Raw genomic sequence first — 16,702 nt, 5'->3', positions numbered from 1 at the left:
AATACTCTGAATATAAGGTCCCATGTTCATTGCTATTTGCGCTATATGAATAAAGTTAGGTGATTACAGAGTCTGACTTCATTCCTTTCTAAACATGGCCGCCACGTTACGTGATGGGCGGAGCCCCAGCCGGGGTACTTCCGCGTCCCAATCCAGGCTTGGATTGTGAGACGTCGGAAGCGCCGGGGGGACTCGGCAGCGGTATGTGGAAGCCGGGCGCGGTTGCACTCTGTCCCGGCCCATTTGCTAAGACCTAACACCGGTACTGGTAGGCACCCCCGCCCGGGCATTTACCTAGAGCGGTGAGCGTTTCTTTCCTCCTAATAATTCACAAACCTGGCAGGTAAGCGGAATCTCCGCGTGGCTATGGGTTAAATGAGTAGTTAAACTTTCAGACGACTTATCCCCCTACCAGGTTTTACATTTTTACATTTTTACTTTACCGATCTGATGACGCCAGTAACATACTGTCATCTGTTACCTTGGTGTGAATCTAATTGTGACAGTCGTTACCGCTGGTTAACTTGTTGGCACGCTTTAGGAATCTTTCTCGCCCCACGAGTACCCTGTAATATCGAATAGTACTGTGGACATCATGATGCATGAAACTAGATTGTTATATGTTTTTATATAGGTGACTCACATTGAGGAGTCCCCAAGACGGATTCGTGATCTTTTGACACGCCGTCCTTCTGATGCTCGACGGTATATCCAGTATTTGCGAGCATAAGGTAATTGCAGCGAGCTGCTGCCATTGGCTTGAGTGTGATATGTGTACAGACCTCTATTGACTCACCACCTTACCACTGCTGTGTTCTGTTGTTTTAAATGTATGTGTGTGCACAGGTTCCCATATGAAAAATGGAGGATTAAGAATAGAGACCCAACCATTTGCCATGACGAAATTGCCAATGACAAGGCAATGAAACATGTCGGTCCAGTCATAACATTGAATGGTATCAATTTAACAATTTTTTAAGAAGTGAAGTTTGGCAGCACCAGAATAAAATCGATTCAGCCAGCCAAACTTCACTATTTTATATTTTACGTTTGTTGGTGTTGGGTGTAGGTACTTGTCAATCTTTTCTTGAACACTTTTCCCTGTCCTACTAGGTAGTGTATCTATACACTCCCTCTTTGTCTCTCTATTCTGTTTTGTGCACATGCTTCTTGCACTTTCTTCATCCTCCCAGCAAGGAAAGTAACCGATGATGAGAAGTGGGTAGACCGGTCAGTTGCAGACCGGGAACCCCCTCGGGTGTCACGACCGTGAGGTACTTTCCTTGCTCTCACACATATTTTCTTTATGTGTTGTACCCTGTGCACATCTCTGTTTGTATGTCTTAAGGCATGTCCGGACCTGTAACGCAGCACTGGCTTGATCTGGCCGCTTGGTGAGCCAATATGAGGTATGGCCCCTTGAGTTACTTAGTCTGAGATCTATAGCATGCAGGCTGAATAGGGCTTCTTGTTTCAGATTTGTTGAGTGGGGGGCTGCCCTATATAGCCTTTTTTCCCCTTTCATCCCTTTTTGACTGAAAGAATTTGAGGTTAGCCAGGTCTCCGATAGGAACAATACATCGAGTTTGTGCTCCTGGATTAGGAGGTTGATTTCTAGGGCGTGCCTGGACAGCAACCTACAGTTCAGTAGGGCCATGCTCACCCGGGTCGTGGTGTGAGTGGGGAATTTTTCCTTGCCATTGAGAAATGGCAAGAACTACAGTGTGCATGTGGATTTTCTGGACTGAGCGAATTGACACACGCAGAGTTTCTGTGTCCTCTCAATTCGAGGAGTGCCTTGCACGAGTAGGTAATAGCTTGGGCAGGGATACCGTCAGAGCTTCCTGGCCCTGGGCCCAGACTGGCGCAGACAGGCGCAGACGGGCTTGCCTCTGGCGAGCCTCCAGAGTGCCATCGGTGGGCCCACTGCGCTCGTCCGCTGCGCAAACGATGTACGTGCTGCATTTTGTGGTGTGGGTCCAAATCGCCCGCAACATTAGCCCGCCAACCTCCTCTCCTCCAAAGATGGCGCCCGTGTCTCTGTGCCTGAGTGTTTTGTCCCACGATCAGAGTGAGCCCGAATCGACCCTTGGAAGCGCGATAATCACCCGTTGAGAACAAGTGAGGTAAGTGAGGCAAAAATGAGCTGTTTTAAAATTATGCCATAATAAAATATACACAGTGTTTCAGCAAGAGTACAACACAGCGTTTCCCAAGTATTCAACACCGCGTTTCAACAAGAGCTTTGGCAAGTATTCTGCAAGTATTTAAAAATTAGTCCCCTGATTCCCGGCTTCCACCTCAGGAATCTAAATTCTTATCAATGGTGGCAAGTAATTCTGGGACTTATATGTGGTGTGGGCCCAAATCGCTCGCAACACTAGCCCACCAACCTCCTCTCCTCCAAAGATGGCACCCGTGTCTCTGCGCCCGAGTGTTTTGTCCCGCGATCAGAGTGAGCCCGAATCGACCCTTGGAAGCGCGATAATCACCCGTTGAGAACAAGTGAGGTAAGTGAGGCAAAAATGAGCTGTTTTAAAATTATGCCATAATAAAATATACACAGTGTTTCAGCAAAAGTACAACACAGCGTTTCCCAAGTATTCAACACCGCGTTTCAACAAGAGCTTTGGCAAGTATTTAAAAATTAGTCCCCTGATTACCGGCTTCCACCTCAGGAATCTAAATTCTTATCAATGGTGGCAAGTAATTCTGGGACTTATATGTGGTGTGGGCCCAAATCACTCGCAACACTAGCCCGCCAACCTCCTCTCCTCCAAAGATGGCACCCGTGTCTCTGCGCCCGAGTGTTTTGTCCCGCGACCAGAGTGAGCCCGAATCGGCCCTTGGAAGCGCGATAATCATCCGTGGAGAACAAGTGAGGTAAGTGAGGCAAAAATGAGCTGTTTTAAAATTATGCCAGAATAAAATATACACAGTGTTTCAGCAAGAGTACAACACAGCGTTTCCCAAGTATTCAACACCGCGTTTCAACAAGAGCTTTGGCAAGTATTTAGCAAGTATTTAAAAATGAGTCCCCTGATTCCCGGCTTCCGCCTCAGGAATCTAAATTCTTATAAGAAGAAGAGGAGCAAGAACTGGGAGCTGGCTAACCGGACTGGCAGTGGCCCTCCCATCCCACAGAAAACATTCACACCATGGGAAGAGAAGGTGCTGGCCATACTGCATCCTGAGAGTCTCACAGGAGTATCCGGGGAAATGGAGGCTGGTAAGTACAAACAAATGGCAACCAACACACTGATAAGTACTTTCTTGCGCAACCCAAACACCATTGCATTGTTCACCCTCACCTAACAAGTAGCTAGCCATCTTGTTTGTGAGGCTTGTTTGGGGGTGGGAGGCTTGTACCATGACTCCCACCATGCCCCCTGTACCACACTCCAGCAGCATGGAGGCCTCCCCCACCCAGGAGCATGTGTCAGCCATTGCACTGTTCACCCTCACCTAACAGGTAGGTAGCCATCTTGTTTGTGAGGCTTGTTTGGGGGTGGGAGGCCTGCACTACCACTCCCACCATGCCCCCTGTTCCACACCTGAGCAGGATAGAGGCCTCCTCCACCCAGAAGCATGTGTCAGCCATTGCACTGTTCACCCTCACCTAACAGGTAGGTAGCCATCTTGTTTGTGAGGCTTGTTTGGGGGTGGGAGGCCTGTACCATGACTCCCACTATGCCCCCTGCCCCACACTCCAGCAGCATGGAGGCCTCCCCCACCCAGGAGCATGTGTCAGCCATTGCTCTGTTCATCCTCACCTAACAGGTAGGTAGCCATCTTGTTTGTGAGGCTTGTTTGGGGATGGGAGGCCTGTACCACAACTCCCACCATGCCCCTGTCCCACACTCCAGCAGCATGGAGGCTTCCCCCAACCAGGAGCTTGCGTCAGCCATTGCACTGTTCACCCTCACCTAACAGGTAGGTAGCCATCATTACTGGGAGTCCTGTTTGTGGGAGGGAGGCCCTGCACTCCTACTCCTACCATGCCCCCTGTTCCACACCTGAGCAGGATAGAGGCCTTACCCACCCAGAAGCATGTGTCAGCCATTGCACTGTTCACCCTCACCTAACAGGTAGGTAGCCATTTTGTGAGGCTTGTTCGTGGGTGGGAGGCCTGCACTACTACTCCCACCATGCCCCCTGTTCCACACCTGAGCAGGATAGAATCCTCCCCCACCCAGAAGCATGTGTCAGCCATTGCACTGTTCACCCTCACCTAACAGGTAGGTAGCCATCTTGTTTGTGAGGCTTGTTTGGGGGTGGGAGGCCAATACCAAGACTCCCACCATGCCCCCTGTCTCACACTCCAGCAGCATGGAGGCCTTCTCCATCCAGGAGTGTAGGAAGGTAGATCCCTGACTATGGTTGCCCCCAACTTTTTGCCTGGTGTTTTGCTGGTTTTCTGACTTAGTTGACCTGGGACCCTGCTATTCAGGGCCCCAGGCCTACTGCTCTCTCTGTAAAATGGATTCCATGTACCTTAGGTACATATCTAAATTGGATACTGAGTCACCTTATCAGTCCCTGTACAGTGTACCTTAGGTACCCAGGGCATAGGTGTACCCAGGGCCTACCAGGGGCTGCAGCATGTATTATGCCACCCCTGGCTGGCCATCCAAATCTGACACAACTGGCTGCTTGACAGCTGGGGCAAGGTGGTGTAATCACCCTTTGCTTTAGATATAGTATACCTATATCTAACCCTAAAATGGACACACAGATCTCCTATCAGTCACTCCTATGGCAGGCCTTAACAATCCTGAAGGCAGAGTGCTTGGAATCGTGTGAGATGGTGCTCTGGCATGAGCTGAGCCTGTCTGCGGCTTTCGGGATCCATCCCTTAGCCGTTTCCATGATATCGCATACCATATACTCTTAAGTGCATTATAATCCTCGCGGTTATATGCCAACTCTGGTATCGCTTTATCAAAACATGTCGAGTAAGGTGTCATACGAATTGGAATACTAACCCCTCGCCAATTCTGGCGACGGGGTTAGCATTCCACCCTTCTAGAGGGACACGACATGTATGTAACCCCTAACCCCGGTTAAAGTCAAACAGAGCCTCAGCTCCACAAAATGGATGCTGCCACCGAGACACAAGTCTGCCCTCCTGCTGCTGGGAGTCCTCCCAGAGCAGGAGATAAGGACAAAGGGTTTCCTGCCAGGGGCGGTGCCAGCACCGTCCCAGACAGGGTTTTGTGTATTGTAGGTAGGCAGGGCTTTAGAGGAAGGTGACTGCACGTGGCACCCCGGTGCTCACTGTGCATAGGCTGGCTGGAACCAGTTCCAGGGTCACTCCAGACCCTGTGCTGGGGAAAAGCCCGCCAAGGAAGTGGGTGTAACCACCCCCCCTCCTAGTCCCACCCATAGGGCAGGACTTAGTCACGTGCCAGCCCCTTTTTACAGGATAAAGGTAGGAACTGGCCCCCTTCCAAATCAGATCATCTTTGAATCCTGAAACTACTTTCCACGAAAGGAACTCAAGACTTCTTCCTAAGATTTCTCCCTTGTGACTAAGGAGTAGTCACCCTGCATCCGCAGGCACCATCTTAAGAACACTGCGGTCTGCTGCAAGTCTCTCCTCCGGATCAAGACTGCCCAGCTCGACGAGAACCGGCTTCCCTGGCACCTCTGACCTCTACCTGCATCATCAGTCACGCTGAGATTCGTGGGTGTGACGAGACCTCGAGGGACCGGCCATCTTCAAGACTGCACGACTTCTTTCCAGCAAGCCCGCCGAGTAATTTCCTGGTGAGTGCTTTGGGGTCCGAGAAGCCCCGACCCTGAGCAGCTCCAGCACCGAAGTGCAGCCTCCCAGCATCTCCACGATCTGCGTGGGGCCCTTCTGCTTTTTGCTGCTCACCGCGTTGTTTGGCTACTAGCCCGCTGGCTTGTGGCCTTCTGAACGACGCCCGACGACATTTCTGCTGCTGGTCTGGTTGCTCCAGGCTGGCCCTTGCTCCCTTCCAAAAGAGGAGCCCCCCGGACCCTCCTGGTCCACTCAAGACGCCATTTTGAGTCCACCGCATGGGCTTGAATTAGCCAAGGCTTGTTGCCCAATCCGGGGTAACTTCGACGCCGACAGCTTCATCCATCGTGGGACAGCTCGCCTCTCCATCCTGGTCGCCGACAACGCCTCCTGGTCCGTGAGATCTGCAGAGCCAGCGTCGCCCACTCACCTAGTCGAGGTGACTTCGCCCGGTGCCATCCTGGTGCCCACTTAATCACTGGCTAGTGATTCAAGAACTTGGTCCCCTCTGCTTTCAGGTTTCTTCTTCCTTGATCCAGGCTTGGATCCATCGAACTTTTCTTCACTGGTCGCCTGCCAGCAACTTCCTTCTTCCAGGCTCCTGGTCCGGCAACGAGATCCCCGACGTCTTTTCAGACCTATGCAGCTGCAGCCCCTGGGCTAGGTAACTTCGGCACTCCGGTGTCCCAGCATAGCCTCACTATCCTAGGGTCAGGATCCACTGTCGTTTTCTTCCTACCAGGTCGGGTTCGCCCGTGAACACTAACTTTGCCTTTACTAGCCTCCATAGACTTTGTCCCGCATCCCGCGTGAGAGTGCACACTCTGCACCCGAGTCCCCTAGGTCTCCTAGAAGTAATCTAACGATTCCCTAGTTAAGTCCTAGCGATTCCAAAGCCTATTAGTACTGTACTTACCTGCTAGTAATTTCGCATTCCACTTTTAAAGTATATGGTTTTTCGTGCCCCTCGGGCATTTGTGTATAACGTGCTAACTTAAGTATTTTCGTAAGAGTTTTGTTGTGTGCCTAGCACCCTGTCCTCATAAAGAGTACAGGGTTGTTGTGATTCTAATAAATACACTGTTTATTTTCATAACACTTGTGTGGTGTCCTTTCACTGGGTGTTCAAGGGGTAATGTGATGGTAAAACAGCTGGCTTAACACGCCCTCTAGAGTCTTAGCCTTAGACTGCTCGTATCCATGCTACTAGGATAGCTGGTCTATAAGGTTGACTTACAACCAATCATCAATAAGGGTTGTTTGGACTGATATATAGTGATCACTAGAATAGTGAACACTGCACATCAGGCCAACTTCTCACAAGGAGCATGTGTCAGCCGTTGCACTGTTCACCCTCACCTAAGAGGTAGGTAGCCATCTTCACTGTGAGGCCAGTTTGTGGGAAGGAGGCCTGCACTCCTACTCCCACCATGCCCCCTGTTCCACACCTGAGCAGGATAGAGGCCTCCCTCACCCAGAAGCATGTGTCAGCCATTGCACTGCACTCCCTCACCTAACAGGTAGGTAGCCATCTTGCTTGGGAGGCTTGTTTGGGGGTGGGAGGCCTGCACTACCATTCCCACCATGCCCCCTGTCCCACACTCCAGCAGCATAGGGGGCTCCCCCACCCAGGAGCACCTGGAAGCCATTGCACTGTTTGCCAAAAACACTTATAGGTAGGTAGCCATCTTCACTGGTCTGGCTGTTTGTGGTTGTGAGACCTGCATCACTACACACTACACCAATTGCATGCAATGCATCGATACATGACATGTATGATTAATTGATGTTCCTCTGCACCATGTAATAACACCTAGTATTGCATTTAACAATAATAGTGAAGTTGTCTCAATTGTCTAGTGTACAGACAGCGGATGAAATACAGCTAACAGAATACTTGCACATTGCCCAACGCTGACCATTCCCCATCTAATCCACAGTTGATAAAGTTCTCGCTGCTGAGGACAACAATGACCAGCAGGGCCAGTCTCCACCCCCGGTGCATGGACTCTCGGATGTTGACTCCCAGGATAGTTCGGACGATGAGCTCCAGGCCGGCCCATCTGGTGTGCCAAGGACCAGCAGGTCCCAGAAGCCCATCCTCCCCACCAACACGTCTGATGCACCAACAACAGCAGCACAGCAGACCCCTGCAGTTATGGCCTGTGACTCCACCACTGCCACCTCAGCCACCACCACCACCACCACCACTACCATCACCAGTACCCTCCCTGTCCCAGGGGACGACCAGGACATACCACCAACTGTGGAGGGCAGGAAGAGTGTGCGGGGACCCACCCTGGTGAGGCAACAGGTCTGTGGCAGCAGGGCAGGTGGGAGGGCCAGGGTCACCCCAGACCTCAGGAGGTTGGCACACCATCCCTGGACCACTTCACCAGAGTCATCGGTGCATATGAACAGGTCCAGGGACAAAGTGACCGGGTTGACGAACTATTATGTGAGCTCATCCTGCTGATGAGGTCCACCGACACAAGCATTGGTCAAATGGTGGACTTCAAAGCCCAGCAAGTGGCGCTGCTGAGGGAGAGGCCTGCATCCCAAACATCACTTCCACACCCTCTATTGTGCTGCAGGTTGACGGTGCACCATCCTCCCCTGCGCCAACAGAGAGGGGCAAGTCCTCAGATGCCACTGGCCATGTAGCAGGCCCTCCCGCCAAAAAGATCAAGGGGGCGTCCAAAGAAGAGCCTGGGAGTCTCTGGAGGCAAAGCACCAGCCACACGCCAGTCCTAATGGCAACCCTCTTCCCTACTGCATTGACTCTTTGGACTGTCCTTCCCCACACTGCCTTGTGATTGGCACTTGTCTGTTGGACTGGGGCACCACATCCATGTGGTGTCTACTCTTGCATCTCATCTACTATGACTGTCAATTCACTGCTCCATCACCACCTCCACATAAATATGCCCGCACCCCTCACATGTCCACTTTGCAAATAAAATACCTTACGCACCAGAATTTGTGCTGTTTTGTTTTTAGTGCAATATTTACAGTTTTGAAAATGTCCATGATGTATCCAAAAGATGTACATTATGTAGGGCAGGATGATTTTGAAGCACCTAGGGAGACACAACAGAACAACAATCACTGGCGTCTGTGTGGCAGCACAGACATAACACTACACAAAACATACACATTAGTCTACAGGCATACAACACAATCTGCAGCAAGTGTCAACAAACAGAGTTCTGCATAGGTTCACATATGCAATGTCACTGCCACCTTTCCGTACAGGTGACTCAACATGTGCCTGTCTGTACCATCCGCCCATAGCCCTTCACAACAACAACAATCACACCAGACAATATACAAGTCGTACCTCTTCACCCACCTTCAAGTGAAGTAGCGGGTGATGAGCTGTTGATGCATGTCAACCCCTTCCTCCTCTCCACTGTCCTCATCACTGAACTCAGATCCTTGGGCAGGCGGGGGCCTTGGTTCCTCACCATCTTCCAGGAGAAGGGGAATCCCCTTGTGAATGGCCATGTTGTGCAGCATACAGCATGCCACAATGATCTTGCAGACCTTCCCAGGCGAATATGCCAGAGCACCTCCAGTCCTGTCAAGGCAGCAGAATCTTGACTTGAGCACGCCAAAAGTACGCTCAATGACACGTCAGGTCCTGCCATCGGCCTAATTGTACCTGACGTCAGCCGGGGTCCTGGGATTCCTTAATGGGCTCTGCAGCCATGGACGACTGGGATATGCAGAGTTACCTGTGAATGACAAACACACATTGCAATGTTGCACAGGCAGAGGGCTGGAGGTCACACACACACAGCACGCCATATCACTAGGCATACTCACCCACAATCCAAGCACGCTCGAGAAGCAGATTAGCCATCATCCGGGGCACCATGCTGTTCCTCTGGACGTACGAACCATGGGCTGAGCCGGGGAATCTTGCACACACATGTGTGATATGGTCATGTCCGCAAGGCACACCACCTGCACATTTATTGAATGATAATGTTTGCGATTCCTAAAAATATGCTCAGTCGCCTGAAGTGGCACCAGACCGACATGGGTGCAATCGATGGCACCAACAACATGGGGGATGTGCCCAAGGGGATAGAAGTCACCCTTTACACCGGCCAATTCTGCTCCCCTGGGAAAATGTATGTATCGATCCTTATACATCATCATCGCTGCTAAAACATCCCTCAGCACCATGCTGAACATGGGTTGAGACATCCCTGCGGCGCCGGCCACGGTCTCCTGGAAGCAACCAGTTGGAAAAAAGTGGAGTGCTGCCATCACTTTGTATGTGGATGTGAATGCTGTTGGATAGTGGTGACGAGGCTGCAGGTGGGGCTCCAACAGATCACAAATGGTCTTCATTGACGGTCTGTCGAGGCGGAATTTGCGAATGATCGCTATATCCTCCATGTCCTCCAACACTGTCAGGTGATGTATGAGATTTGACCTCCTCCTAGTTGAGATGTAAATGTACACGCCGGAAGTGTAATAAAAATTCAATTTGAGATAATTTTGATAATGCTCGTTTAAGAGTTCCAGCCCTGTGGGTAAACGGCCACTCCTTGCTGTATTGATACTTTGATGTTATTCATTTACATTTATACAGTCCGAAACATGAATTCCAAGGTAACATGTAGCTCATTATACATGTTACCTTGGAATTCATGTTTCAAGGAGTGGCCGTTTGCCCACACGGCTGGAACTCTTAAACCAGCATTATCAAAATTATCTCAAATTGGATTTTTATTACACTTCTGTGCCACGAGCTTTACTAGCTTTTAACCTCTTCCCCACTCACTGTACATTCCTTCTTTGCATGCTCTTAGAAGCACCATGCTCCTTTGTACCGGAACGTATGAGTAAAATGTATATAGCTGAGTTTAATCATGGAGTGATTCATTAAAACTCCTTCTGATGATCTAAATGTCTTTTGTCAGGTTGTTGCATCTCTCCCCCTTTTTCTTCCAGAATAACTACTGAACGGATTGAGACCACAGAGCCAAATAGTTTGAAGGCTTACTAAATTGTATAAATACGGATTACAGGTATGCATTAAGTTGAATTTTGATTATTAGGTTTGGACCATTGTTTTTGATACTATACGTAACCCAGATCCACAACCAGATTGGGTCACCCCATTTTACATAATGGCACCACTCAAATGGCGGTTGATACCGCCTGGCCACGGCGGTCTGACACCAGCACCACCCCCTTCACAAGTGCGGTAGGCATTGGCAAAGAGACATGTGTAGATGGTGGTGGGCATGCTCCGCCACCCAATTCGCGATTGCTATTGTCTGGCAACGGCGATGTGACACCAGCACCACTCCCTTCACAAATGCGGTAGGCATTGGCATGGAGACATGGGTAGATGGCCGTGGGCATGCTCTGCCACCCAAATGGCAGTTGCTACCGCCTGGCAAAGGCGGTGTGACACCAGCACCACCCCCTTCACAAGTGCAGTAGACATTGGCATGGAGACATGGGTTGATGGCGGTGGGCATGCTCCGCCACCCAAATGGCGGTTGCTACCGCCTGGCAGCGGCGGGGTGACACCACCATGGGGCATTGCCTACAGCCAATGGGGGCTATAAATGTGGGAGTGAGCCTCACATTTCCACTGCTCACAGAGCCTGCTGACTGTGACCCTCTCCTGCTGCTGCCTCAAGTGCCTGCTGCCTGAGACCCTCTGCTGCTGCTGCCTCAAGTGCCTGCTGCCTGGGACCCTCTCCTGCTGCTGCCTCAAGTACCTGCTGCCTGGGACCCTCTCCTGCTGCTGCCTGAAGTTCCTGCTGCCTGGGACCCTCTCCTGCTGCTGCCTCAAGTGCCTGCTGCCTGGGACCCTCTCCTGCTGCTGCCTCAAGTGCCTGCTGCCTGGGACCCCTCACAACTCACTTCAACCACAGGTGTTCCATGTCCACAGGGATGGCAAGGACAGAGAAGATCCGTGCCAGTCCATTCACAAGCGAGGAGCTGGAGGTCCTAGTGGACGAGGTGCTGGCACAGTACCCAAGGTTGTATGGTGGCCCCAATTTAGTGGTAAAATATCATTAAGGGAGCTGTTGGGCAGGGGGGGGTGTCAGACATGCATGGGACTGGTGATGTCTGCGACTCACTGAGGGGGTTCAGTGTAGTCATCCTGCATGTGTGTGTGATTAGCAGGTAGCCTTTACGCCCTCATGTATGCATGCAATCATATCTGTTTGTGCCATGCAGAGTGCCCTTGTGAGGTGTCCCCCAGTTTGGGATGTAGGGAGATTACAATTGGTCCTGAGTCTGTGTATTGCTACTGTCCTGACAGATGTTGGTACATGACACTGTGTAACTGGTCATTTACCCTACTTTTCTCCCATACCTGCAGCTCAAGGTACACCAGTGTAAGGCCGTGCGGAGGGCCATTTCTGCAAAGGTTCGAGCCCTGGGGGTATCCAAAAGATGACACACCCACTGCCACAAGAGGTGGGACGACATCAGCTGGCTGGCAAAGAACGTAGGCGAGATGACCTTAGGGCTGCAACCGCGCACTGGGCGTTTGGCACGGCGCAACTTAACACCACTGACGGTCCGCATATAGGCAGTGACTAATACCGAGCTGGATGCATGTCTGAAGGAGCATCGCCAGCAAGGCAGGGGTGAGTATTTGGGGAGGGTGACTTTGGCTGGGAGTCGAGCATGTGTACAGGGCCTGTGGCAGCGGTGACCCATGTGATGTTCATGGGGTGGTGCTGTGCTGTGTAATGTGACTGGCTGCAGGGATGTGTGGTAGTGTCAGGAATTGTGCCAAACAGCCCTTACAAAGCTGATCCTCCCTGCTGTGCTTTATCATAGCCAGGTGTGTTAGGATCCACATGGTCATTTAGCATTTGGATAGTGTGGGGAATGTATTAGGGGAAGAACAGCAGGGTCCACTATCTGAGTGTGATTTGATGTATTCCTACTTTGCATGCACCATGATTGTTGAGGGCAACACGTCTGACAACAAGGTGCCCCAGACTACCACATGGTTCTTGGTATGGCCTACTTGGCATTGTGGATTGTCATGTCCTAATAGGTGTGTGTGTTCTCCCATCCTGTTCCCTGAAGCTCTGTCATTGACAATGAGTGTTGGGACATGATAGGTGTGGGCATGGCAAGTTGTGTGTGTGGAACACTTCATCCACGTGCAAGGTGTTGTACTGTGTGGCCACAACATGGCTCAGTTATGGCAGATATTCAGTGTTACAGACACTGTTGTGGTCTATGTAGTGTGTTGCTGCAATGTGATTGCAGGTGTGGTGGTCACCAGGTTGATTTGGACATCCTCTGTATGCATTGATTGGATTGCTTTGTCCTGCTGATGACATTTATACAACCCTGCATCTCTTTCGCATGCAGAAACGCCAGTGGACACGGAGGAACGGGAGCTGAGAGTAGCACCACAGTTGCAACGGAGGCCAGTGACACAGAGCTCACCAGCGCATCTGAAGGGGATTGGAGTATGCAGGAAGAATCCGTGGCTGAGACACAGAGTACTACATCATCTGATGCCAGCGGTTATGCATCCATGTTGGCAGGCACAGGGGATGGGGAGTCTGCAACATCATCTACCACTCAGCGGCCAGTGCCCAGCCTCCCATCCACTTCATCTGGTGCTGCCTGTGTCTGTGTCAGTAAGAGGGGACGAGTTACATTCACACCTGGCACCGCTGAGCCTGCACCTGTCCCCTCTGCTGCCCTCAGTGCTGAGTCTGTAGAGCTCCTGCACCAGCTTTGTGTGGGCCAGACCTCCCTGCTCAATGCCTTCAGTGAACATGACAAGAAATTAGGGCTGGTGGTTGCCTACATGGAGGGCATACATTCTGACATGGGTGGGCTCCACAGTACAGTCCAGGCTTTGTCATCCGCAGTGACGTCTGCCCTTCAACAGGCACATGCTCTCATTCCTGCTCTGGTGCCTTTGTCCACCCCCCAGTTAGTGGCCACATCAGAGGACAGTGACCACGGTTCGCATGCGTCACAGACACAATACAGCACAACGAGCACACAGCAGACACAACCTAAGCGGTCCTGCCAACAGACACCATCCCCACAGAAGAGCAGAGCCACCCCAGAATGCAAAGACAAGAGCCTGTCAGGGAAGAGCAAGGCAGAAAAAGCAATGAGGCTGATATCAGGCTCACATACCACTGAGGCATCACCAGCAAATGACTCTCCTGTCCCTAAATCTTCATGCAGAGTTAGGCGTGCAGTGTCTGTGCCCACTGAGGAGGTGTTGTATAGCAAGGGTTCACCTTGGAAGGGCACAGGGCCACATCCCCCACCACATCAACTCCAATTCTGAGCCCAGTGAAGCAGGTGGAGGAGGGCACTGTCGGGGCCACCCCTGGCAAAGAGGCAAAGTCGGGCACTGGGCACTGTAAGTGGGACACCTGGCAAGCAAGGGAAGGTGGTCCAGAGGTGTAGCCAGACAAAGCATTCCGCAGGATCCAGCACGTCACCAGAGGTAGTGCCAGTGTGTGAACCTGATGTGTGTGCCTGTTGTGTCATCGCCAGTTCCCATTAACCCCAAGACAGATAAGCCATTTCGTATCCCCAAAAAGTGGAAGGGCACCCCTCCAACCTCTCCCACCCACACTGTGTCACAGGTCTGCATGACTCCACCTCCACATGCCACTATACCACCTGGTCCAAACAGCCCTCCAGCTTGCCAAACAACTGATAGCCCTACATCAACGGCTACTCTGTCTCCCCAGTCAAGTGTTCCTGCTAACCCCGACACAGCCAGCTCCAAGTCCACAAATGTGAGTGGCAGTCCCCCTCATACACATGTCTCTCATACAGGTGTGCTAGTCCTGCCCATTGTTTGGCACCTGGGTGTGTAGTATTCTCACCTGTGCCATGGACAATGGCCCTGTTGCTCTGCTGTGTTGTACACTCACCTGTGCCATGGACACGGGCCCTGTTGCCCTGCTGTGTTGTACTCTCCCCTGTGCCATGGACACTGGCCATGTTGGTCTGCTGTGTTGTACTCTCACCTGTGCCATGGACACTGGCCCTGTTGCTCTGCTGTGTTGTACTCTCACCTGTGCCATGGACACTGGCCCTGTTGCTCCGCTGTGTTGTACTCTCAACTGTGCCATGGACACTGGCCCTGTTGCTCTGTTGTTTTATACTCTCACCTGTGCCATGGACACTGGCCCTGTTGCTCTGCTGTGTTGTACTCTCACTTGTGCCATGGACACTGGCCCTGTTGCTCAGCTGTGTTGTACTCTCCCCTGTGCAGCCTCTCATGTACTTGCTGTGCCACCTGCCCTGGACACTGGCCCTGTTGCTCTGCTGTGTTGTACTCTCACCTGTGCCATGCCCACTGGCCTTCCTGTTTGTACTTTGCCTGTGCAGATCATCTTGCATATGATCAGCATTTTGTGGGATTCCTTTGTCTACTGTTGTTCTACTGTCACATCTGTGCAATATGTGAATAAAGACAGTTACTCCTGTTGTGTGTTTTGTCAGTGTCCTTGCTGATACAAGTTCTTTTGGTGTGTGCATTTGTTGCCTTTGCCCAATGCTCTATGTGTCACATTTTTATCCAGGGGTGACAGGGTCTTTAGGCCATTCAGGCACTGATACTAGTGTTATCTGTGCTGGTTCTTTTACCTGTCCTGCAGTTCTCTTTTCAGTGGTTACCTATTGTTGGCTACGTTGTTGCCATGTCAGGTTGGGGTACACTGCCAGCACAGGGTGTGATGCTGTGCACAGGTTTGCATGCAGGCTGGGCAATGTCATGATGTATGTATGTTATTCCTGTATATGTGCCCAGCTGTGTATGTCTATGGTCATTTTGTGTTTGCCCTTAGTCCTGGTCCCCTGGCATACATGAGATGTGTGCTCTTGGGTGGTGAGGAGGTGTGCTGTGTGCAGGGTGTGACTTTGTAGTGGGTGTTGATGTGTGTGTGTGGCCCTGGATTGTGATGGCCACACATGTATCACCAGGAGTTGTGTGCCTGTTGTTTGGATTGTCCTGCCCTGTGTAAATGATTGTATGCACGTGTGAGTTGTCTGTTGTGAACTGTGCAGTGTGTTGATGTTTCCATGCAGTTCTGTGTGACGCCTCCTTGTTGTTTTGGTCACTTATGAGTGTGCAAAGTGTGTGCCTTGCACATCAGTGCTGTGTTTGTTTCATCATCAATGTGTCTTGTGTGTGTTTGTGTAGACTGTGTGGCCCTGCTCCTCCTCACTGGCATTGTGTTTGAGTTTCTCATGCATTGCAGGCACATGGTGCCTTTTCTCCTTCTGTATGGCATGGTGTGTGTGTGGTGTGATGCCATCCCCTATGTGTGCCACTTGTGCCTAGCCATTGTGGGTTTGCACTCCCTCTATTTGTGTATGGTACACCCCTTACATGTCTGCTACTGACATGCAGGTCGGTTGACTTTGTAGTCAGTTGTCCCCTTTGTTTACATGTGTATGTGCCTCCCCATCACTTCATTTGTGAGACTGTGCCTTGTGGTGCAGTTCTTGTGCCAATAGTGATGTTCCACTCTGGACATTGCCACAATGGTGTATGTGTGATGTTCTTGAGCTATTTATCAGTGAGGATTGCCCATGTGCACTTGAGCTGTGTGTGCTGCCCAGTGCTCCGGTGTAGATGGTTGTGCTCTTGTATCCCAGAGTGTTGCATCCTGTTGTTGTTGTGTTGGATGTATGTGTGTTGGCTTTGGTGTAGCTTCACTTCCTGTGTGTGCTGTTGCTTTTGTGCTGTGCTGATTTATGGTGTGTGTGTTGAGGTTGTGTCAGTCATGTCTGTGTGTAGCTGTTGTGCTTGTTGTGCACACACTGCTTGTTGTGCATACAGTGCTGTGGGTATATGGGCTTGACACTGCCTGATGTGCATCCCCTGATGTCCTGTGGTGTTTGTTGATTTGTACTTTCATGTGCATGTGGTTTGTTTGATGT

The sequence above is a fragment of the Lissotriton helveticus genome, chromosome 7, assembly GCF_964261635.1.
Source record: "Lissotriton helveticus chromosome 7, aLisHel1.1, whole genome shotgun sequence".
Lineage (NCBI taxonomy): Eukaryota > Metazoa > Chordata > Amphibia > Caudata > Salamandridae > Lissotriton > Lissotriton helveticus.
This window is presented reverse-complemented; position numbering follows the sequence as displayed.